The 23,445-nt window shown below is 43.5% G+C and overlaps 1 protein-coding gene across 1 annotated transcript in view; it reads left to right on the top strand.

The window, feature by feature from the left end:
- The first annotated feature begins 505 nt into the window (after positions 1-505).
- The window catches only part of Filip1 (filamin A interacting protein 1), a 154,189-nt gene continuing 131,249 nt past the window's right edge, over positions 506-23,445 (top strand). Inside the window, exon 1 of the mRNA XM_032910335.1 lies at positions 506-837. The gene's annotated coding sequence lies outside the window, so the exon portion shown is untranslated. The remainder of the gene's footprint in view (positions 838-23,445) is intronic.

Below are 23,445 nucleotides of genomic sequence, written 5' to 3'. Positions count from 1 at the left end.
ACACTCATATATACAGCAGGACACATCTTTCAGGAGTAAGGAATCAAGCTATAAATATAACTCTCCAACGATGAAAGCTGCTTGGAAACGATCTCTTACTATGACTTTTCTCAACCGTCGCAGCGCACTATTAAATGCATTAAAAAAAAAAAAAACACTTATCTAAGAGTCTAATTGAGAAGAGTATTGCCTTGGGAAATTGCTCTGCCCAAGACAACTGCCGCTCTGTTCCTTCTCAGATTTAAAAAGCCAAGTCCCACTTCGCAGTCTGCAAACAGTAATTACCTCGGTGAAATGAGCAGAGGTTCCTTAAAAGGGTCTGCCGGCTTCCCGGGATCTTTCCGGGGTGAGCAGGGATGCGGGGCTGATAACCCAGCTGCCTAGGAACTGAGCAGGGCCGGCTGCAAACTTCTCAGCTGTTGACAGGCTGGCCTGCTGAGAACACTGGTTAAATATAGCACGCGCAGCTCAGCGCCCCAACAAAGTCACTGCGCTGACAGTGTGCGGGGAGCAGCAGAGGAGAAACCTAATCTCAGAACCCAACAACACCTAGCAACAGTTGAAAAAACTTTGAAACAAAAGTCTGGGGTGGGAGATAGGCGACTTCCAATTCCTGCTGATCCTGACTGAAGGCGAAGCTGCAGCTACTCTGTTTCCTGTATGACTTCAGCTACTGGCTAGTCCCAGCACAGTGGGAAAAGCGTTTTTTCCTCAGTCTTCTTTTGGGCTGGCTAGTTTTTCAGGACTCAGTCTTGGGCTGTGGGACAAGCCACTGGGTTCTTCAAGGGATAAACCAGCGGCGAAAGAACACACCATTGGTTAAGGAGTCGACAACAGGTAAGACAAACCGCCCCCCCCCGCACCCCCCAAGTAGCAACTTACTCCGGTAAGAAATCTGTTTCTACAAGAAGATGGTTCGCTCCTATTCTGCTTTGTCTCTTGCTTGGCCCCTGCACGTGTAGGAATTATTAGAATCAGTGTGAATTATTAAAAAAAAAAATCAAAACCTTTTCTCTTCTTCACAGTCATATCGATTCCCTTTTAAAGGCAACATTCTGTGCTGTCTTAATAGTCATCAAGCTAGCCCTGCTGAGTGATTCATGTTTCTGCAGGTAATAGAAATATGACGAAAGTACAACCAGGGTAACTAGCTGAGTCGTGGAGGGGACATTTTCCCAGGGACAAAATAGCTTTTATTTACTGAAAGTAGCTGAGCAGCTTGTGAGGTGACTGAGGAACGTCCTGTCTGCTGTCCGGCGTTGTTGTGCTGTTGACCCGCTTCTTTGTGGGCTTGGTTTGCTGGGTTCTCTGATTGCACCGGGACACCTTGTGCCGGTTCTGACCTCATTTGCCTGCTGTTGCCCAAATGCATCTGACTCGCACAAAATCTGCCTGCTGCTGATTCACTGGGAATGCTGTGTTACTTAAACAAATTACATTGAGTGATTGCCTTTGTACAGATAATAGATTCTGCTTTAAGAAACTTAGAATTTTTTCTTTCTTTTAGGAAACAAATTTATCTTTTCGAAAGCTGCGTGGGTGTGAGTAAGAGTGTATTTCCAGTTGTGTGAAGGAAATTCTGGTATCCTCTGAGGGTGTATAGTCTCCCCTTCCACGAGGTGACATGCACTTTCATCAGAACTGCTTACACAGAACAATTTCATGTTGAGTCTCATGCAGAGCTTGTGGCTACAAACCACTGATACAGTAGCCACTGTATCAAACCACTGATTGATTCCCAGCGATGTGTAGCATAAGAGAATGGAATTATTTTTTCAAATAATCCAGAGTTTGGATGAATAAATCTAAGAGCAATATCAAAGAAAATACTGAAGAACTTTTTTAATTAATTGAATGCTGGAGTTGGAAGTCCATGCTTGTAATCTAGCAATGGGGAGACTGAGGCAGGAAGATTGCTGTGAGTTCAAAGCTAACCTGAGTAACAGAGTAGCTACATGGTACATTTTAGTCTAGCCTGGCTACAGAGTAAGACTCTGCCTTTAAAGACAAGAAGAAACAAAAAATGTATTTGTGTCTATTTTGTCAATGTAAAAAAAGAGAGAGAGAGAGAGAATTTCCAGGGGCTAGGGAGATGGTGAAGAGCACTGGAGGGCAGAGGACCAGGGTTCAATTCCCAGCACCCGCATGGCAGCTCACAATTGTCTGTAACATCATTTCCAGGGAGATCGGACACCCTCGCACAGGCATACATGTAGGCAAAACACCAATACACATTAAATAAAAAAAATTTAAAAAATCCTGAGCTTCCATAAACCAATTTGGAAAAGAACCTTTTTGACAGATGATAATATGAAAGCCTTTTTAGCAAATGTTCCTGTAGTCGATTGATGATTAAACAGTGTGTGTTTAGGGAAAAGAAGTGACGCTGTCATTTCAATGTGTATCATGCTACACAGTTCTGGCTATGTGTTTGGTTTGCAAAATAAGCAAAGCCAATCCTGTGTTACTGACGTATGCAAATGACACTGAGTGTGCCTGCTAGGAGCATCCAGGTTGGAGAGGAAACTCACGGTTTGCCGGGGATGAACTATCTTTGTCTTGAGACACTTATGAGAGTAAGACGTAGATGATCTGCCTCTTTCTCAGTCCTAGGAAGGGCTACACCGCTGGCTTCCACACGCCTGTGGAAGGTCAGAGTCTGCCGTCGGTCTGAGGCACTCAATACTCTCTGCCATCAGGGAGAGGCACCTTTTAGATACCAGCACAGTGTTCCACCCTGAGTGAAGGCCACGTCTGCTGAAGCGGAGTCTTGAGTATCATGAATTGTTTTCCTGGCTCTAAGTTTCCTCACGAGAGTTAAGAAGTGCTAAGGTTAAACCACGTCGTTCCCTCCACTATCTGAAGAAAATATCACAGTCCACGAGTGCGGCATCCATCCTCTGATTCGCTTGAGTGCGCGTTTGTGTGCTGTTTTGGAGTGTCCTCTCCTTCCTTTCCCTGTAAGAGCAGTTAGACTCCACTGTTGCTCTCTTTAGCTCTTGGCTGGATGCTCTTCTGTTGCCCACTTTTAGCCCCATTACCGTCCAAACCATGCTGCTGGCGACTAAGGGAAATATCTGTCCACTTTGCTGTGCTTGTCTGTCTATGTGTTGGGTAGCCAGTGGATAACCAATGCCTTGTTGCTGCTAAACACCAAGGCTGGATATTTTGAAAACCTTCCATTACCTGACACCCACTTCACTTTTCCCGTTTCATTCCTACTACTCAGCAGCAAGGTCCCTTGGCTTCAGGTACTTCAGACTGGGGACCATCCTTCAAAACAGGCACAGTGGACATTTGAAGACATTGCCCTTTCTCTTGCCACTCGCCTTGCTTGGGACACACTTACTCTGCACCACCACCTCCCATTTTCACAGTGGTTTTGGAAGTGACTCCTTAGTTTGGACAGTGGGATGCTGTTTGAGTTATCGTCCTTCACGGTAGGCTTGGCCTCATTCAAGCTGGGTCTGTTCTGTGAAATCTTGATAGCTCTGGAGTGTCCCGGCCCCATGTACACAGTGGATGATCTATTAACTTCCTAGGTTCCAGATCTCTAACAATGGCCATGTGAGGAAGTATAAAATCAAGAAAACTAACGAGAAGCATGGCTAAAAGCATCTTACCTAATGTTTTTCTCAGTGAAAAAAATGTGCACAGTTTTGCCAAGCTTAACAGTGTTCATACATCTAACCGTGAGGATGATATCGCATGCCTCACAAGTGATCCCAAAAGGATAGCTATTAACCTCCATTCTGTATATGAACCTAGACTTGTTAAGCCACTAAATTCTGTAGCTCATATTTTTTTAAAAGTCATCTTTTAAGGCCAGATTTTGTGTATGGTTACCTTTGGTTAATTCACTTAAATCATGACTCTATGAGTCATGGATTAAACTCTGGCCATGAACAACAAAACATTTAAATATCATGGTCATTTAAAATATTTTCTTCTTACGTATTTAAAACACAGATGTTTCTTGGTACCGCTTTCAATCGTTCATGAAAGCTGCAGCCTTGCTGAGAGAGGGCAAGACTGCACAAGGCATTTGAAGCAATTTGTTCTGTATTCACCAAGACAAACAGAGTCTCTTCCTATTCTAAGGTGGTTTTCTATTGGGATTAGTGAAATAGTTAATATATTCATTAAGCAGTGATCCCCGCCTGGTTTATAGTTTTTAGTTACTCTTTAGGAGTGAGACGTTGGGGTTTATACCTTCTAAGTAGTGTATATTGTAATATACTACATTTTTGTTTTAGATGAGAATTTCTTTTTAAAAGTTTTTATTTATATCATTTTTAGTTTGTGTGTGTGTGTGTGTGTGCACGCGAACACATGCACGTACCTGGTGAGGCCAGAGGCACAGGATCTTGCAGGAGCTGGAGTTGTAGGCCATTATGAGCTGCCTGACGTGGGTGTTCAGAATTAAACACACATCCTTCTCAAGAAAATTAATGTGCCTGATATCCACCGCCCCCTCCCAAGACTTATGTTTATTTATGTTTATGTGCTTGCCTCTGTGTGACTGTGGGTCACATGGGTGATGCTGCCCGAGGATACCACAAGAGGGCACTTCATTCCCTGCAACTCGTAGCTGCTCACCTTAACCGTTGAGTGCTGGGAACTGAACTCTGCACAGTCAGGGAGTCCCCGTAACCACCGGGTCTTCTCTCCAGCCTACAGATGAGCATTGAAAAAAAGATAACAATAGGACAATAGATGCCTCAGACTTAGAGTATTATAGAGTTTAATCCACACTTTGTGCTTTTAAATAGAAAGGGATGGGACCGGTAAGCAAGCTTAGGCTAATGTCTACTTTAACAAGAATGATTAACAGAAAAACTAACAACTTAGAAAAGTGATATAAAATGTACATTATAAATTAATTTATGCAATATTTTAATACACACCAACAGAATAAAAGGTAAGCTAATGAAATAATTTTTGCTGTCTTGAGTCTGATTAAAGATCTAATAGTAAGGAGCTCGTCATGGAAGGGGAGTCAGGAACAGCAAGCCTCGTGACCTGGGCTCAGATTTCAGCTCGCTTTGGCCTTGGTCAGGTTCCCTGTGCTCCGGTTTTCTTACCTGAGAGTCACAGTGCTTTGTCTTCATAGTGCTGTGAGAGGATTGAGCAGCTAATACTGTAGGTATGTGTCTGATAGGTTGCCCAATAAATCTAGTCTCACCTTTACTGTCACATTTTAAGTGTAATTATTTTAATCCTAGTTCTCTGATAGCTTGTAAACCGAAGCTCCCCATCGTTAAGAAGGGCAGGAGAACTCATTCTTTACATTGGAATCTGGGTTGGGACATTCTCTGCTGCTGGGCGCCCTAAGCAGACACAATTTGAAGAGCAGCCAATAATTCCAGATGGAATTTATGCTGCAACCCCCACCCCACCCCCACCCCTGTTATCACTCGGCAGTCTTGTGTCTTCTAGAAGCATTACTAAAAAGGTTAAGAAATCACCCACAGGATAGACTGTTCTTGTTTCTATATTTGCACTTGGAGATAAAATGTCTTTATACTTAGGGCTTGGCTGTCTCTTCCACAGCCAGCTACGCCGGGTAATGCATAGCAGGGAAGACTTCCATGGGGTGGAATGATATTAAATTTATTATTCTTTATTTCTTCCCTTAGATGTTTTGTTTTGTTTCACTAACCTAATAACAAATAAATCAAAAAAACAAACAAATAAACAACAACAGTTAAAAAAAAAAAAACCAAGAAAGGTCACCTCAGGCTAACTTAGACCTTACCAAGTCAAAATGAATCCTTGCTACTCAGAGCTCTTAACTCTAGTCAGTCTTAAACATGACAAGAAAGTCTACCACCGGACAAACAGAAGTGATGTCATAATGCAAAGATGTTTGCGCATACGCGGTACATTGTATGCACCCAATTTAACAGAAATATATGAAGTACTCCTACCAGGGGCGAGTTTCTAAGTGGAGAGAGTAGCAGTAAACTTCGTTAGATATCTATGGTTTAGATTTGCCGATTCTATTCCAGCTCCCTAGTTGGCAGGCCGAGTCTGTACTGAAGATGCGGCATTGCTCTCCAGTGAAAACCTGATGTGATGAAGGAAAGAATGAAGTGGGGTGGAAGACATACATACAGAAAGGTGAGGTGGGGGACGGGGGTTAGGGGAGAAAGCCCTTTTCTTGGTTTTGCAAATACACCGCAGAGGTTCTGAGGCCAAAATATAAGGACTCAGGAAAGCAAACCGAGTTATATTATTTTTCCTTAAATGGTCAATATCACTCTTCCCTAACAAGAAAAGGGAAAGGTGGTTGGCAGAATACAAGTTTCTCTGGTAGTAAGTAGCTGGAGCAGTTGAATTTCAAAGGCCAGGCATCCCGTTGTGGCAGAACTCAGGAGGAAAGTCAGCCCTGAAGTGAGTAGTTTTATGGTTTAACATCCGATAGACAACTTGAGAAACTCTGGGCAGAGGAATGAAGTCATGAGACTTTGCTAGTGTCCCTGTGTTCCCCACCCCTGCGGGCTTCGTTTAAGCCACAGCAACACAGAAGCATGGCGTAAGTTTGTGTTTGCTTGTCCTTTTTTGGGAAATGGTGTCAGTGTGTAAGACTGGGTGATTTATGTGTTTCTGGGGGCCTGTGGAAGACAAACCAAGGGATATTTTAAAGCTAGGACAGAATTGATCCCAAGTAATTTGACTTCAACTGAGCACTCAAGGTTTAAGGATTTTTCCAGTTCGAGTTCCTTGCTTAAATGCTTCCTACTGCTTTATCTTAAACGTGGGGAAAACAATGCTCGTTACACTGTGGCCGAGGACCTTAAGAGTCTGCACTTAGGAATAGCTCTTTCTCTTTTGTCATCATTGTAGCTGCAGTCCTCCCAGGCACCTCAAATAAATGAATTATCTATTCCTTACTTTCCTAAAGAAAATGTATAGGAAAGACATGACTCGGACATAGGAGGGAGAGGTGAACGCATGCTTAAAACATCTTCCCTTCTGAGGATCTGAGACCAGAAGATGATTTGATTGAAAGCAGTAGACTTATGACGTCACCAAGACAATCAAGTTATTGCCAACTTGTCTTGTTTGTCTGTAAGAGTTTTGCAAAAATACCCCCCCACACACACACACAGACGCACATGAGTCACAGGCAACATAGTAATAGGGATAAATTAACTTTCTTTTTCTTTAATATACTTATGTCTCGAGTAACTCGTTTTAGAGCTTTCTGCCCGGGCTGGAGTGCTACAGAACAACAGGAAGGGAAGAGGCATTGCTGAGTTCATAATGCTATTTCAGTGCAGCAGTAGAGGCGCATGAGGAAATGACACCCGGGTCTGTGTCTGGAGCCTGCAGTTACTGTGACAACAATGAAATGCGAATGAAAACAAAGATGGTCTGCTCAATGGGGAGAGCCAGCAAGCTGTGCCAGCTGAGAGGTGTTCAAGGCTCTCTGAGCTTCCTTGACTGTTCAGGAAGGGACTCGTGCTTGAAGGGCAGCCTGGTATTTGGATCATGGAAGCTTGGTTTTCACACGCTGCCCTTTTGGACATCCTCTGCTCTGTCGGGCACCACCACAGCCTTTACTCGCAGCCTGCTCTGCTCTGCTCTGCTCTTTAAGCTAGCTGGGTTCGTGGTAGTCACTCCTCAGGTGATGCCCCAACCTTGGTAAGACATTCTCACCTTCAACTCTCTGCCCATTCAACAGATTACTGCCCAGCTCACTAGGGGTTTCATCAGTTACTGGGGCACTCAAGCCCCAAGTTTTGCAGAGTGATCTGATTCATAATAAAATGACAACAGTAGCTGTGTGTATTACCATTTACATGTGTGTGACCATGTGTGATATATGCGAATAGTGATAATAACAGCCAGTGTACACTCGAGAGCACTTTGTGCTTGGCATCATGCCAAGCATATCATGTGACTGATTTTATGTGCTCCTCAGAGAAGCTCTATGACTCCACCCTCAATTTTTTTTAAGTGTTAGAATTTGAACTCAGGGCCTCAAACATACTAGAAAAATGATCTACCTTTTTTAAAATAATCCCTAATCTCATAGATTAGGGAATGAAATTCATACATGCTAAGTAACTTGCCCAATGGTAGATATAAAATTCAAAATCAGGTGATTCATCCATTTTTATGCCTTAGTTCAACCACCTTTTTGAAATGTAGGAAGTTTCTCAAGGAGTAACCCCCGTGCTGTGTTTAGGAGACTATAGAACTCAACACTGAAGGGCTTTGCTGCCCTTGTAGTTGTAGAAGGTTCACCAAGGGCAGAGGATAAGCAGACTGAAGGGCCTTTTCCAGAGCTCCCACAGCTGAACTAAAAGCTTGAAAGGCTAATGAAGTCTAATAACCCAGGAAGAGGTGGAGGACCTGGGCACAGAGTTCAGGAGAAGCAAGTCTTAGTCACTGATTTTCTCTCCCAGGACAGTTTGGGCTCTGTCAACTGGCAGGAAGTTGTCCCATCAAAGCCAAGCGGAAAGGATCAGAGAGTCTGCCGTAGCTTAAGAACAACTACCTGACAGTTGTCAAATTTTGTGTTATTTGAGACAAGATCTCACTATGTAGCCCAGGCTGGCCTTGAGTTAATGATTCTCAGCTTCCCGAGTTCTGGCTAACATACTTAGCTACCTCTGGCTCTGCAGCCGGTGCATGGCTATTGTGAAGCTCTGCCAAGACATTTTACCGGGTACTTCTTTTCAACCTTTTATCTTCATAATTCAAGAGTTACATGATGCTAAGTTCTGACCATTCAGAAATAATTGGCAAATTTTTAGTTTCTGTTCCTCTGTTGACATTTAACTTCTGGATTGTCTGAAGTAAAGGGAAGCAATTTGAAAGGAAGGGAGTTTTAATATTATATTTATTTTTATTATTTTGATTTATGTATATATGTATACTCCCATGTGTGGGTATGTTCATAAGACTGCAGGTGCCCACGAAAGCCACGGTTGTTGGAATCCCAGGACTGGAGTTTCAGGCAGTTGTGAGCAGCCCAATGTGTGTGTACTGAGAACTGAATTCAGATCCTCTGTAAGAGTAGCAAGGGCTCTTAACCACTGAGCCCTCTCCCCACATTGCTAATAAAATTTAAATGGAGCATATAGAATGCTTTTTCTTATGCCAGAGTCTGTAAATACTTTATTTTCCCAGTGAATCAAACAGTTCTCCCAAAGAGAATGTTTCATACAGAATGAAGATGCATAATAGAACTAAGCTCTCCCTTCCGAGAGATGCTCTAAGTTGAAAGCAGTGTCTTGGCCACCAGGTTAGCACAGCCTCCCTCCTCCCAACACCCACTCACTATTATGCACTTGGCTAATGCACAGGACTTGCACTGTGGCTACAGGATGAACATCTTCCTCAAGCAAAGCTGATGTGTGTGTGTGTGTGTGTGTGTGTGTGTGTGTGTGTGTGTGTGTGTGTGTGGCATAGACCTGTTTCATACATGGTGATGGGAAAAATTAAGGCAGAGATGGGAGTTTCCTTTTTACCATCAAGGCTTTCTGTTTCATTTGTAGATCCCCTTGTAACAAATTCAGAATTTCCCCCCTGTTCTTCTTCTTCTGCCTTTAAGTTAAAAGATCACACTGTCAAAGGGAGGAAAATCCTTAAGTGTTCTCTCCTTTGGTGACAAAGGACTTGACTGGTTGGCTTCCGGAATCTTCTCCCTACCTCACTCAATTATCCTAAAGCTCTCTTGGCAACAAGACTGACTGATACTTTCCACACTGGTCTTTAATGAATGCCTCTTAAGTGGGACATATTAACAATTTATCACACTTAAGAGTTATTGAGATCTCTGTAAGATTTGCTAATTCTCTTGATACTTCTGTGCCTGTCTGACGGCAAGCAGAAATGGGGGCTGTGAGTTTTATGCCGCTAATGATTTTGTAGATTTGCTTCTGGGGCCATCTCTCCCAGGATACAGAAGAGCTTGGACACCTGTAGACTCGCTTCAAGTGGAAACCATCCCACCATCCAGTGGGGCGGTTCTTAGCACTCTGGTATTAGCGATGCTTCTGGCACTATGATGAAATATCCGCAGAAGCAACGTAGGAGAGGAGAGATTTTCTCCGGTTCATAGATTCTGAAGGGACAGTCTGTCATGGCCAGGAAGGCATGGTAGCCACAGAGGCTTGGTCTGTGGCCTTCAGAGCTTTTAACATGGTAGATTAGGTAGCTGTGCCCTCAGTCTGGAAACCAAAAGTAGATACCACCTACAGAGTCCAGTCGCAGCAACCCACTTCTGCCAGTGAGGCCACAACCTCAAAGGTTCCAGTCTCCCAAGACAGCACTACCATCTGGAGACCAAGTGTTCAAACACAGGAGTCCATGTAGGACATTTCACATGTTACATTCTGTTTGTTATGCAATGGTAATGAAATTCTATGAATCCAGTTCTCGTGGGAGTACTTGAAACATGTAAGTGTCCATAGCTCCAGAGATTCTGATGCAAGTTGGCCCATGTGGGGACGTTCATGTGACTATAACTTGTATTCGTAGATTAAGTGTCCAAGTCCTCTGAAGGTAGCATTGGGATGGGAACAGCCCCTGCCCAGTGCTTGGTAGTGGGCTCTTCCCACACCTCCTAGTGGCTGCATTTCTGTCTGAGGTCAGTGGATCCCAGGATCATATGTGGATTTATCTCGACTCTCGATCAGTGACCACTTCCTGATTCGTCTTTTTGCACTTCAGTTCTATAGAAGTGGCACAGATGTAAACTAGGTCCAGAACAAGGACCTGAAGATAAGGCCTCATGTCCTCGTGTATTCCTCTCTATCACACAGGTCTCATAAACGTTATAGCGGCTTAGCAATTATTGACATTTTCTGTGAAATGGGTGTATGAGATAGGTACTCATATACGATGACTTGACAGATTGGGAGGCTGAGGGAACTGAGGCTGCCTCCCTCCCCACAGCAAGCAGGTGGCCCGTCTGAAATGAGCCCAGGCGCTCCCAGCCCGTGCTCATCCGCTCTTAATCACTCTGCTATTTTGGAGCTGCTCTGAGGGTATAAGGTGTTGAACAGCAGCTGCTCCTTGTTTCGGCATGAGTCTGGTGGCAGCTGGCTTTGGTGCTGTGAGCGCTCACTCCTGGGTTTTGCTTGACTAGGGACTAGGATTGTGCCTTGCCTTCTCTTTTCCCAATGAGTGATCTGGTTGGAGGAACCCTATGCCTTCAAGACTTCGTCCAGTGACTTTGCTCCTTAAGTCCAGCCTTTTCTTCCCTTGTGGTCTGTATAATACCTTCTGCCTTTCTGCTGGGAACGGGTTCTTTTACTGTTCCGGTCATTCTAACCACAAATTCTACTCCTGTTTAGATCCCTTGACATTTCTTTGCCCTGTAAGTCCGGTTTGTCCCTTTCATTCTTCCTGTAAGTCCTTGGTCTATGCGTTCACACCACACCCCAGCTTCTCAAACAGGATCCACAGCACCAGGAAGGGATTAATCAGTTCTACTCCACAGCAGCAATGGAACATTGGAAGCAAACTGTTCCCTCATGCGAGGCTGGCAGGTCAGTGGGTCAGTGCAATCGGAAGAACTTTTAAAAATCTACATTTTTAGGCAGTACCTATAAAATTCTGTATGTGGTACATTCTACAACTTTCAAGTTCCACAGAACAGGCCCTTGAATACCTGTAAGGAAATTTATCACTAGCCTGTTAAGAGAACCTTTCTTAAGATAAAAATCAATGACACACATTGTGCTATAGATTTCTCTAAACAATAGAAACAAAATAGGAAGCGAGAGACTGTTGTGATCACTTTGTAATAAATAAATGCAAACTGAAACAGTGCAATAAGATAGTTCCAATTATGACTTGAGACTGCCTTTAGAATCATCTACAAGTAGTACTGAACAGTGTTTGTTAACTCATTAAATACCAGGAACTCAAGAAAGCAAATATTCTCAACCAATTTTTATTATTAACAGGCTCCACATCTTTGCCACCCCACAACAGGATAGAGAGAGAGAGAGAGAGAGAGAGAGAGAGAGAGAGAGAGAGAGAGAGAGAGAGAGAGAGAGAGAGAGAGAGAGAGAACGAACTATGGGTGTTTTTCCTGCTTCCCACCTCTAGACATCATAGCAATGTTTTTTCTAAACAGTAACCTAAAATCCGCCAGCACTGCCGGAGCAGCGGATGTTACCAGGTGAGAGGGGGCGGGCCATCACTCTGACTCCCAAGGCACAGATGCACTTCCGGTAGCAAGCTAGAATGTTGTTTGTCGTACCTGCATACCACAGTCCAAGACTCAACCATCTACAGGCTTCACGACAACTGTTTGCCCCTCATTCTTTTCCCACAAGCTCATGAAAAAAAAGGAGAATCCCACAACCAGGCTTCTCCTGCAGTCATTTGCTGGAAACGCTCTCATCCTCAGAAATCTATTTTGGAGTTAGGATTGCTCCACTCCCCTACAAGTGGTGAAGCAACAGCTGCCATTTAATGAATGTCCTTGCTGACAGTTCCAGATGAATACCGCGGAGTTTCCCCACCCCTGTGGATGCTCCCCGTGTCGCTCCCGGAGGACATGTTGAGTGGACTTGTTTGATTTCATCTTCTTTGCCACAGCTTTTTTTTTTTCCTTGCATCACTTCCTCCAGATTTTAGCGATGCCGGAATGTGCATCAGGATTCCCGGCTCCCGGGGAATAAAATCCCAGTGTGCGCGTGTGTTCCTGGTGATGTACTGTGATGGACTCTTTCCAAGGCGAGCACGTGGAACTCTGAGCTCAATGAGAAGAGAGGACAAGGGCTGGGAGCAGCCAGATGAAAGTGGCTTGTGGTTTCTCAAGAACTGAAGAATTTTGTCCATTCGAGAAACAAATTAGACAAAAGACAGAGCTCTTGTTTCCCACATAGTGCTAATGAAAGACGGTGATCCTACAGTTGGATGCCTGGCTGGAATATATTATCGTTCCAGTTTCTGTTTCTAGACACTCTCCACAGTGCTGTCTCGATTACTGTGAGATTTAAAAGGATTTGGGCTATGTGGAAGCAAGCGACCCTAGAGGGAGGTCTCTGCATCCGCTCATGTTGAAGGACAAGTCCTGGGGCCCAGTCAGTCTCCTGTAGCCAGAGAGGGGGCTAGGCTGATGCTGAGCTGGGAGCATGACAGAACACAGGATCCAAGCGGCATGGCACCAGACGGCAAACAGGTTGAGATGCTAAGTCAATATTGCACGGTCTGTACTCTATCACAGGGACACAGCTGAGAGCAACACAGCCTCACTGTCATGTGACCAGGACCACTTATACTTGGGGGTGTCAGGGATGCATGCGGGAAATTGACTCTTGCTGTGGTCAATCGGGAATGCTGAAGTTGAGAGGGAAATAGGGCTGGACAAATAGGGCCTAAGGGAACACAGCAGAAATGAACGTGACTGAAAGTCGCCGCTACCAGGGATGCTGGGACAGGTCCGCCGTAGCTCGATACATGTGGAGTTGGGAAGTTGCACTTTTTCCTCTACGTGATAATTTTAATGTCTTAAAAATATCATGAAGAGAGGCTACTGCACACACACACATTTCATCACACTTTTGACTGTAGTGGGTTTAATGAGCCCAGAAAATATGCATTTGTGGCCTGGAAAATTCCTAATCCATACCATTCCCACTTCAGAACAGTGAGCACTCTCACCGTGTTTGAGAAGGGGAGCAGAAGGCGTCCTACAAAAGTGTTTGCTTTGGGCCTTTTATAAGTTTGTGCACTTTAACAAAAATGCTTACATGTATTGAATCCTCCAAGTACCCAGCTGCTGCTGAGCCAATAAACCCCACAAGCAGCCCGGAGTGTTTCGAAGCACAAGTTGAAAGTGTTGCCTCACCACATATGAAAATAAAAGTTGAAGGGCTGCAGAGACGGCTCAGCGAGAAAGCTTGCTGCTCGTGCAGAGGACCCTGGCTCCGTTTCCAGCACCTTTTTCTTTGTGTGGCTGACGACTGCCCGTAGCTCCAGCTTTAGGATATCTGATGCTCTCTCCTGGCCTCTGTGTGCACCTGCACACACACAGATATACACATAATCAAATAATAAAATGAACCTTAAACTGGAACCACACAAGTTAGTGATCTCGAAATCAGCTTACATCAGATAAGGAGATCAAGGGGGAAAATGATAGAAAGTAAAAATCAACCCAAAGTAACCCAAACCTGGCCATGTACGGTTTTAGTATAGGAGGGCAGAGACATATCAAACACGAAGTGGTATTGTCATTTAACCAACAGTGTTGAAATGACTCTGGAGAAGAGAGATTAAGTTTCTACGTCATACTCAAATACATATTAGGTAGACCAGAAATTTAAGTTTAAAAAAAACCAATAAGATTTTAAGTTCCTCAAACGTGTACATAGACGTAGACAGATGAGCGTGGAAGACCTTCCTAATCCAGAACAAACAAACACTCCAGGAAGGTGGGCCAGTGACCATGGCCCAGTGGGCAAAGGGCCTTGGTGCCAGTCCTGACGAACTGAGTTGGATCCAGTCATGGTGGAAGGAAAGAACCAAGTCCTCCGTGTTGGCCTCTAACCTCCAACACACCCGGTGGCACACGTGCACATGCCAACATGCCCCCACATAATTATTTGTAAAACAAAAGGTTTTAAAAAAAAAACCCAATGAAACAAAACAGTCAAATGAGTTTGACTCTGTAAAAATTGGGGAAAACTCTTGATCAGGAAAATAAAAACAAACACCCAAAATACCAACAAAGCAGCAGGACATAGGCGCAGATACCCATAAGCCCGACGCTTTGGGAGAGAAGCCAGAGGATCAGGACTTCAAGGCCAGTCTCAGCCACTTACTGAATTCAAGGCCGGCTTAGTGTTATTGCAACCCTGTCTCATTGAAAACAAACGAAACAAAAATACAAACAACCTTTATGAACAAAGTTTAAAATTTAAATAGCAATTTGTGATTTAGTGACGAAGACCAATATCTTTAAAACAAGGAGCTCCTTTAAGTAAAGCAAATGCCATTATAGAGAAATGGATAAATGACAATTCCAATAAGCCCTTGGAAGACCATTTAACCTTCCTGGGAATTAAAACCTCAAATTAAAAGAATTTGTTATGATCTCAGCCGGCACATTAACAAAGGACTGAAAAAATTCCAACATTAGTGGAAGTAGGAAACAGACGCTATATATTGATGGTGGGAAATTCAACTGGGACAGGCTTCCTGAAAAATACGGTTCGACAATAGGTGACAATATGCTTGCAGTCAGAAGGAAAATAAGTGCATTTCCATTCTGAAAAATAAGAGAGTGCACACACACACACACACACACACACACACACACACACACACACACGGGATGCTTCTGAGAACACATTGTTTTCTTTTTCCTCCTATTGTTCTCAAATCTGGCAGATGTAAAGCCTTTTATTTTCAAAAAAGCCAGCATACTTCTCGCTCAGTTGTTTTGCTGGCTTTACCAGGTGGATTTACTGGGCTGGAGTTTTGAAGCAGGCTCAACAGGCTGAAGTGGCAAGCGCATCATGGTAGCCTCTTGTTTCCTGAGTGACGCTATGGTCCAAGCCTAAGCTGACAGCCCACATTACAGAGTGTCATGTGGGGTGGATGTGCTCCGAAAGGGGAGTCCCCCCTCAGGTGCGTGATCCCCAGATGCTTCACAGTTAGCGGGCTGGTGCAGAGCAGAGATGGAGGCAGCGTCTCCCTTGAGTCCCGTGCGCTCACATCCCACTTCCCTCTGGGGCAGTCCTGCTTTGGGAAGAGCCTCGCCTGCAGCTGGACCTCGTGAGGGCAAGCCTGCCGTTTGCTGTCTGATCCTGCGGCTGAGATGAGTAGCGGTGTGTGCTCGCTTTGTTTTTCCAAATGTGCTTTTTCACAACACTGATTCACTATTATGTGGGCATGCCTGGTGTGTGTGTGTGTGTGTGTGTGTGTGTGTGTGTGTGTGTGTGTGTGTTTGCCACACCTGCAGGTCAGAGGAAAAATTTTGAGGAGTTGGTCCTCCCCTTCCACCTTCATGTGGAATCCAGAAATTGAACTTGAGTAGCCAGGCATAAATGGCAAGCAGCTCTACCCCCTGAGCCATCTTGCTAGCCTGAGATCTTTTTACCTTTCTCTCAGTGAGGACTGAGGCCAAATACTACCCACAATTCTGTGTGCTTTAGCCGGTGACTGCTAGATGAAGGGCAGTTGTGTACCTCACGAGTACCATTTGGCTTTTTCGGCTTCCAGGCACTTGGTACCTCACACAGTGCTACCTGAAAATATTACCTAGAAAGTTTCAGAAATGCACACCTCCTGCGTGTGAAATGGTGCAGTGCTGTTCGGAGTGGTGTGACATCCTGGACCTCCCAGCTTTGTCCTGCCTGGGAATGTGGATCAGCCAGGCTGGATTCACTTCCTGCTGCGTCATCATCAGTAGCTATCTCTGGTATAAGATCAACTGTTAGGTACGTGGTGCTGTGTTCAAGTAACCATTAATTTCTTAGCAATGCACAGGACTGGTGAAGGGCAGAGAGATAAGTTTCCAAAGGGAGAGAGACACACAGACAGAGACAGAGAGGACAGAGGGAGAACAAGTTGACATGACTTTTATTATAATATATTGTTATACTTGTTCCATCCTGTTATTAACTCTTGTCTGGGTATCTAATTTACAAAGTAACCTTTTTTACAAACACACAAAGGCCAGGCAGTGTCAGTAGGCTTCCTGTGGCGAGATCAGCAGTTTCAAGTACCTACTGGTGGAGCTATAACCTGTGCCTTCTTTCTACAGTGACTGCTCTAATTTCAGCCATTGGTCTCATTTCTCTGTCCCTTTCCTTTAGATAGCTTATCTATGCTATCCCATGTCTGTGTTTTGTATTATCTCAGGTATATAATCACATGGCGATGCGTGCGGTGGGAATTGTTTTGTTTTGGGCTGTGTTTCTTGCATCATTGCACTATAGGGTCAGAGATCGACTTGAATCCCTGGTCTTCTTCTGCTCTTAGGATGAGTCCCACCCGGCTTCAAGGGAAGTCTTTTTCCCCTTCTCCACGGTGGCTTCTCAGTCAGGCTGTTTAGGCCACCTTCCGTGCAATCCCGTGCTTGCGCCTTGTTTCCTCTTTGCCAAGTCTGCTTCCTGTTGTTTTTCAGTCAATTTCAGAGCATCCCTTACCATTAATATATATGAAAGCTGCATGTGTTAGTGTATAAATTAAAAAAGAACGTTTTGTTTTTTAAAATAATGTGCTGGGGGCAGGGTTCTGCGCTCAGTTGGGCAGACATCAGTAGAGGGTGTCGGGTTCCCTAGATCTGAAGTCACAAGCCACTGCGAGAGTCATGTGGCTGTTGTGAAACAAACTACACTTCTCTCAAAGACCAGTCAGTGCTCTTAGCTGCTGAACGGTCTCTTTAGTCCCAGGGACAAGATTTTTATTCACAAATGAAGATGTTTCTAACAGCGATGAACCTTCAAAAGTCAAGATTTGCTATAAGTTTCTAGTTATAACCCTAGGGATTCTCTGGGAAGTGTCTCCCCTGGAAAAGGGACCTGCAGCTTCTTCTGGATTCTTGTTCAACAGAATATGAAGAATAACTACCAGTCAATGTGGGGACCAAACCAGAAACCTGGGAACATCAGGATGATCGGAATCAACTTTCCTGGGTTTCAACATTTGTTACTCCATTCTACAATAGTATCTACTATATATACTAAGAAACAGGGTCAGCATGCTTATGTATAATGATTACAAAGGTTTTTAACTGTACTAAGAAAAAGTCAGAGTCTTGGTTACATGAGGCCGTCGTCTAAGTTGTAGAAAATTCTTAAGTATGTTCTGTAGGAGGTTCCGCTTGCCTAGCCTGCACAAGGCACTAGATTCACCCTCCAGCAAAACAGAGTAAATAGATAAACACAAACAAACAGATTAGCGCAATGGCTTGCTTCTGAAAGGAGTTTTACAAATAGGTGTTTAAAGTGTACACGGCTGGAGATAGAGCTCAGGGGTGGAGCGATCCTCTGGAGCAAACGGTGCCTGGAAGAAAAGACCTGGCGTTTCAGTGAGTCAAGAGAGATACAGAGAAGTTTTAACTTTTTCAGTTCTAAGTTCATTGACTACAATAGTAATAATAACAATAACAATAACAACAACAACAAAGCAATAATTCAAGCTAGTTCACAAAAGACAGGTTTCATGTTGATATTTTTAAAACATTTATTTAATGTATATAAATGCTGTACCTGCATGAACACCTGCATGCCAGAAGAGGACATCAGATCACATTGTGGATGGTTGTGAGCCACCATGTGGTTGCTAAGAATTGAACTCAGGATCTCTGGAAGAAGGACCAGTGCCCTTAACTGCGGAGTCATCTCCCCAGGCCCTCGCGTTGATACTTATACCGTATATATCATTATACTTTGCTTGTCTTTGCCCTTTCCACTCCCGTGTCTGCTCCCTTCTCTTGCTGGTTCCCCCACCCACACACTGCTCCTTCTATATATGCAGATGTCATATATGCAGATGTGGATGTGTGTGTGTTGTAGTTAAGCCTAGATTCTATAGGAATGAAAACTCACAGTGCTTTATCATTCTTCTTTCCCATTACCCTCTATCACTTTGCTTCATCCTTTACACCCCTTCCTCCCCTCTCAGTGCCCCTCCCACTTTACTTTCATGCTCTATACACTTAAATGTTGGCATCTAGTTTCCACACAGGACATTAAACATCTCTCTTTGTGACCAGTTACACCTAACATGGTCTCCACTTTCATCCCTTTTTCTATAAATGACATAATTTCATCTATCTCTGTGATGGGACAGGATGTACATAGAAATATGAAATTGGCTTTATTCTTCTCTTGATGAACATCTAGGCTGAGTCCGGGTCGTGGTTTTCATGAATACTGTCTGAGTAAACATTGGTACTCGAGTATTTCTGTCCTGTGCTGATTTATATTTCTTCAGATACATACCCAGGAGCAGGGCAGATGAATTCTACAATAACTCTGCTTTGAATTTTCTGAACAATCTTTCTATGGCTCTCCACAGTAACTGAAGCAGCATAGATCCAATCAGCAGCGAACAAGGAATCCTCCGCCCCCAGCCGCCCCTGCCCGGACAGCCTCACCAGCATTTCGGTGCGTTCTCGGTGACAGCTGTTCTCACTGGAATGAAGTTCTCAGAGCATTTTCACTATGCCCTCACTATGCCTTCACGGAGGGTTGAGAAAGCTAAAAAAGCTTTTTCAAATATTCATTGCCCGTGTTCAGTTCGTTTGCTCGTTTCCTGATGGGACATTTCTCAGTGTTGGTTCCAGATAACTCTCCATCGTCTGTACAATCGCAAGGATTCTCTCCCACTCTGGAGGTCGTCTCTCCACTCTGCAGATATCTTTCTTCCTTTCTGCTTTTCAGAAGCCTTTCACTTTCGTGCCATTTCATTTCTGGATTGTTGGAATTAGTTCCTAAGTACTGGAGTTTTTTCAGCTGTGCCTGTTTTTCGAAGGGTTTCCCCCTGGTAGTTTTAGAGTTTCCGGTCCTTCACTAAGGCCTTTGATCTATTTTTGAGTTGGTTTGGGTACAGGGTCAGAGGTCGGAGTGTAGTTTCATCTTCTCCTTTGTGAATGCCGGTTTACTCAGCACCGTCTGTTGAAGGAGTTGTGTTTACCTCAGTGCACTCCCTGCCTCGCCAGCTATAATGTGATTTGTCTCTGGGTCTTTTATTCTAGTGCAGTGTCTATGGTTTACTAGTTATTACTGAAAGCATAAGGTTGTTGTGTTTGACAAAGCTGTTTACCTCCGCCTTTCACTTGTCCTTTCTTTGTTATGGTGAAAAAGTATAGGCAGACATGTTTAATAAGAGGAAACTGTTAACTGGACAAAGGTGCAGTTTGTGTTGCTTTCAGTAACTCATGTAATTGTCATCTTCCTAGACAAATTTGAGAGAAGAAATGAATATTTAATAAGACAATCATAAACAAATGGGTACTCTATAGAAAAGGTTCTTTAAATTCTTTAAAAATTGTTATTATTTGTGTGTGTGTGTGTGTGTGTGTGTGAGAGAGAGAGAGAGAGAGAGAGAGAGAGAGAGAGAGAGAGAGAGAGAGAGAGAGAGGTGGAGTGCATGGAGGTCAAAGGACATCTTGAGGAGTCAGCTTAATTATATGGGCTCCAGGGGGGTGGGGATTTAGCTCAGTGGTAGAGCATTTGCCTAGCAAGCACAAGGCCCTGTGTTCAGTCCCCAGCTCCGAAAAAAAGAAAAAAATAATAATATGGGCTCCAGGAATCATTCCTGTCACAAAAATGTGTGACAAATCCATGAAAAAGTTACAAGTATCCTTTCCCCCAAAGGCTGACAGAAGGCTTCTGTCCAGCCGTCTGTCTCCCAGTTCTTCAGGATGTGTTCCCCACAGCAGTGGCATACTTGTTTGCTACAGTGCACACATGATTACTGACCTAACAGTGACACCTCTCTTTGCTGACCTTTCTCAAGATTACAGGTCACTGGTTCTGCAGACTGGCCTTCATTTAGGTTCTTTTCAGTGATTCTTTGTGATCAGACTTAGCTGTTTCATCCTTGGTGAAGCATTTCCTCGTCTTAAGTGCCAGAAGGTCTCCTTTCTGATACTAGAAATATAATTTTATTGGTACAAGAAGGCCGCATACCTGGTCTAGAGTTCCATGAGGCTCCATCCTTTATAATGTTAGCACTTTTTTTTAGACCTTGACTCAGCATGTTCTGAGGCGTAAACTGGTAGACAGCCATACCGCTGTGATAGTGTTGCACGGGCCTTCGTTATCTCCACACAGCTGACTTTTGGGCTGTGTGATTGTATGCTGTAGGGGGTCTGTCCTGAGCACAGTGGGATGTTTATCAGATAGCAGTTTTGACTTAAATCCACTAGGCACAAGTACATTCACCCCCTACTAATTACAACCAAAAAGGTCTTTAGCCGTTGCTTACGTCCCCTGAGGGATAAAATTACCCATGACTGAAAAGTGCTGTATTAGCTCCCTTGGTCCTCTGACTTGAACCCTGTTGGTCCTTAAGTCTTATGAAACTGAAAGAGAATGGTCGGGACAAACATTTTTCTACTTCGGTTCCATCCCTGTTTAGCTGTAAATAGAACAGTTTACCACATTTACCAACAGCATCTTTAGATACTAAATATTGCTCACCTTGTGGGCAAGAAATTTGCCTGATGTAAATTTTAGTGTCCGTTTCCTCCCAGCAAGTATCACCACAGGCAGAAAATTTTTTGATGTTGCTGGTCATTCAGAATTCACTAGATAACAACCCCCGCCCCCAACAGACAGCTCCCACTTCTCCCTATAATTAATAGATGTTTCTAATGCCATTCTTTTCGTGCCTTTGAGAATACGTGTTTGGTTTATTTACATATTTCAGCAAGTAATTACTCTGCCCTTAAACTTGGTTTTCTATCGTTTGAATACTTGCTCACTTCCACCTGTATTCCCATTCAGCTGGAAAGTCTTCAAGAATGAGAGATGTGTGTACCTGGGCAAAACATCAATAGTGAACATTCAATGATCATGGGGGTGTGGCTTCATTCAGCTGCTTGTGCTGGGAGGGACAACTAAATATTTTACTCTAGGACAGATTGCTACCAAGTTAGATTCCAAGCTAACAGAGGTGGGGAGAAAGAGGAGGGGGACATCTTGAATGACCCTTGTGGGGCTAGAGAGAAAACTTCAGGGTATCAGAGAGACTCTGGGAGAAATTCTAATGTTCTGCCCTCCCTGTTGTCTCAGAACCCTTGTGACTCTTAGATTTTTATTTCAAAAAGGGAGTGAAAGGCCTTTGACTTTTTTTCTTGTGCTTCCTGAGATCTCCCCATGGTTACTACTTTCCCATCTAGAGATTCTGAGTGATAGAATTTTCCTGGAAAACTTGTATAAAGTCATGGAAAGCACTTGCATATGTTCTGCACCTATCCTGTGACATTTTTTCTTTTAGAAAAGTGGCTATTCTTTTTCATCCCTCACACTATCATGAACTCAGTTCTTCCCTTTAAATGTTTAAAAATCAAGTTTTAAAAAATTACTAGTTTTCCATTACTGATGGTGTGTTCTTCTTCTTAAATTGTCTGTGGACTGCTTAGTAAGTATTCTTTATTTGACATATTTTAAGGGCCTGTGGCAGTCTCGCATCCTAAGTTAGGCACATATTAAAGCTGTGATCCCTCCTCAAAGCTCATCCACGAAGTCCAAGGCAGCGCAGGCTTCTCTGCAGCTCAGTGAGTTGGAAGTAGCCAGATTTCACTTCACACCCTGACCCGCTTGCCTGATAAAGTATGTCCTCTCCACGCCCTGGGCTTCCTTCGAGTGTATAGAGACCATAATTAGGAAGACATGAAAATACTGAAATAAGCATTGAGAAAAGAAAAGCTAAAATGTGACCAAAAGTCTTTGAAAGGTGGGTATATTTTTTTCACTCTTCGTGGGCTCCGATATTTGGGAAGATTTGCTGCATGGTGTACATCATGTCTCTGCGGCCAATAAACATGGAAATAAGCTGACGCTTTCAGGGCTTTAAATATTTCTCCTTAAATAAATCTATTCAGTCCATTAACCATAGCTAATGTTTTCACTCTGGTCTGAGCATGTCACAACTAACGACCAATGTGCAACGAGAAAGAAAAATGAGTCCATTCATGAATCATTCTCTGTTCTCACTTTAGACAAGTTAATTTTCCTTAAATTATCAGGTTCTATCTTAGCTGTAGGCCATTTGTGGTTATCAAGAATAAATGTTTGTATGTTTGGCCTTCTGTCTTATGTTTCACATGGAGAGCCAAATTGAATTAGCCTGGTAACACAAAATGCTTAATGTGAAAATTAAAAATTTGAAAAAGGCCTAATTCTTAGATTGTAAGTTTGCTTTTCTATTGAATATGGTACGAAGACTTGAACAAGACTTTTTTTTTTGATTAACATGTTAATATACCTAAACTAAGAAGATATATTCTCCTTCCAAGTAGTGATATCAGAAATTAAAGAACATCGATCATGGCAGGCTGAGTGAATAATTCAAACTTCACCTGAAAACCAGACACTAAAGTAGGACACTCAAGATACCTGCCATCCTTAAGATCCAATTGAGCAAAAAGATGTAGGACCGGGTGTGATACGGTAGCATCTTTGGACTCCCCAGTCCTGTGAAGGAAAGGAAGACCAGCCTAGACTTTACGAAGACTGTTGTCTCATTGACTTTAACAGTTTAAAGCTGCTTTTCTCATCTAGTGTGATGGTTAATCTCCATTGTCAATTGGCTAGATTAAGACGCACCCAGGGACTTAGAGACACACACTTCCAGGTGTGTCTGTGATAGTGTTTCCAGAGACGACTAAATCATGACGGCTCCGACTTAATCAGCGTGTGGCTCTCTCGATGGAGTCATAATATGATGACGTGAATGTGGCCTTCTGCCCAAGCACCATCTTAAACTGTGAACTGGGCTACATCT

This window comes from Rattus rattus, chromosome 8, assembly GCF_011064425.1.
Source record: "Rattus rattus isolate New Zealand chromosome 8, Rrattus_CSIRO_v1, whole genome shotgun sequence".
Lineage (NCBI taxonomy): Eukaryota > Metazoa > Chordata > Mammalia > Rodentia > Muridae > Rattus > Rattus rattus.
Note: the sequence above shows the minus strand (reverse complement) of the source record. Positions and strands in the feature narration are given on the sequence as shown.